The sequence below is a fragment of the Ostrinia nubilalis genome, chromosome 2 (genome assembly GCF_963855985.1).
Source record: "Ostrinia nubilalis chromosome 2, ilOstNubi1.1, whole genome shotgun sequence".
NCBI classification, from domain to species: domain Eukaryota; kingdom Metazoa; phylum Arthropoda; class Insecta; order Lepidoptera; family Crambidae; genus Ostrinia; species Ostrinia nubilalis.
In genome coordinates this window covers 8,397,839-8,400,363 of record NC_087089.1, presented here as the reverse complement: position 1 = coordinate 8,400,363, position 2,525 = coordinate 8,397,839, and positions in this window count along the sequence as shown.

The window sequence follows — 2,525 nt, the reverse complement described above, 5'->3', positions numbered from 1 at the left end:
TAACGTAGTTTTCGGTCTATTTGTCTCTGTCGCTCATGTTATGCATGAGAGGGATAGAGTCATTCGAAATATCGGATATCGTTTTTGGGAGTAGCCCCCCAGAGCCGCACCAAGTCCGAAAGGAGGCCAGCTCCCCAGAGGCCTTTGCCAGAAATCCCTGAAGTTCTTTCTTTCTGATGAGTTGGGATAATTATATGACAGCATCTGGAAAGTTCTTATGGCTATTTGCTTTTAATAGATTGCGGAAATGCTGCCGTTATTTATTGGATGACCAAGCAGTTTCTTAAGTATCAGGAAAATATACCTTCAGTGATATTCAAGATATTACAAATAGGGAATATTTATCTTTAGTCAGATATTCAAGATATTGCAACTAGATAGGTACGGATTAGATTTGCAGAATAAATATTTTTGAGTTTAGTCAAGTGCTATTCTGCAAACCAGGATTAGTTTTAGTTTGACAGACCTTAAATAGTTTTAGAGTAGACATTTCAGAAGCATCGCCAACTGTTTCTAATTGAGTTTATTTTTAAACTGTTGGTACAATGATTAAGAAACGTCAACCGTTTAATTAATTTCGATAGTGAGACTCCAAAATAGTAGAGTTTGGGCATTTCTATTATTAAAGTAGGTTAACCAACAAAACTTTCGCGATTGTTCGTCTTAAAACAAATTAAGGCTGCAAGTGTTTAATCTGGAACGGTCGTTATTGAAATCCTTGGGGGAGGTTTTTGTCCAGCAGTGGACATCATTTGGCTGAAACGAACGAAGGCTGCAGATCTAATATCTCGTGTCACAGTGTTTGTAACAAAATGTCCCGAAATGGCTAGATTCTTATGATTCAGTAGGTCTGAGATTAGGATTAAAATATTTTTCATACCCCTTGATGATGAGGGCTTTTCACACGTACGAAGTCGCGGGCACAAATAGTATATCCTACTAATATTATAAATGTGAAAGTTTGTGTGGATTTTGATGAAACTTTACAGTATTATTGCTTATAGCCCAGAATAACATATAGTTAGGCTATAGGTAATTTATGGCGGTCTATGACAAACTAAATTTCACGCGGGTAAAACCGCGGGCAAAAGCTAGTTATGTATAATATTATGCAGTAATACGTTTGTTGAAAAGGGAATTTAAAACATATGTAGGTCGTAAACACATTTTTGACTTCGTTATCCGTTTCACCTGTCTAGGATTAATGGCAGCGATCCATTACGGCAGCCAATACGTCGCTATCTGCTTGAATATTAACGTTTATCCATCATTGACATGGCAAACTAACTGTGGATGGAGTTAGAAAATTGATGCGCAATTCGATATCCTGTTTTGCCTTTGCTTTACATAATTTATGAGGAGAAAAAACAAAATAGAGGAAAGTAGGAGGACTTATTCTTTTGTTAAAGACATTTATAAACTTCCATGCACAACCAGATGTTGTTATCAACATTTAAAACAAAATCCTTAAGTAACCCCATAAATATTAACTCTCAATAACCTAAACAGTCTTTAGCTTAAAATTTTGTTAACAATAGGTAATGAAATAATTTAAATAATATTTTAATATCGCATGGCTACTGTCCAGTTTGTATGCGGCGGTTGAATTTAATTATTATGACACTCATAATAAGGCAAAATGTATGTCCAACCCTTAGCTTGTATTTGTGTTTATCTTGTTGGTCGTCCTAAATAAATGAATAAACTCCCCCATAACAGCGGATGAATGTACGAAAAATATTTTTTATATGTTGGTATTTCAAAAACCATAGAGTAACTTTTGTCCGAAAAGGAAAATAATATAATATACGTTTAATAGAAATTTGTTTAGGTACTCAACACTATTAGACTGATTGGATCTCAATCTATAAAGAAAGTAGTAAAATGACTTCCTTGGAAGTGAATGATATAGAACCCAGATGATTCGATGATAATAGAAACCAGACGTTGACAGAGACGTTCTCTGTACGGTCTATGTGCGTCCACTGTACATCAGTATGGTATAAGTACAATATTGTTTCATTCAACTTTTCCACTTTGACTTCGTTCTTTTCTTTCTTGAAACTTGCCACAAGCCCCGTGCTTGGAAGTTTAAAGTTAAAACCTCCTAGTTTCAATAACTTTTAACTAAAGGGCTGACCCTCTTCTTTGGCGAAGAACTGATCAGGTACCAAGTTAGCAAAACGATTTATCTACTTTTTCATGGAAAGCCTTCAAGAGCATTAAATATAGGTACCTACTTATTTGTGTCATAAATCATTACAATTATAATTATAATGAAAGTTATTTCACCCATGAAATGTAATCGTCTTAATATAAAACACTAGTAAGTTCATTGAATATAGCAGCATAAAGGCTGTTATCGGGAAGTTTTGATCCCTTTATTAATTTCACTCCGTAGAATTCAGTAAACTGCTGTTAACGGAAAACGTGTTTGCGGTTTCGATAGTATTGCAAATATTGTTTTTCTCCGTCATATTGATAAAGTCAATGAATGTATAATATTTTGTAAGCTGACAATGTAT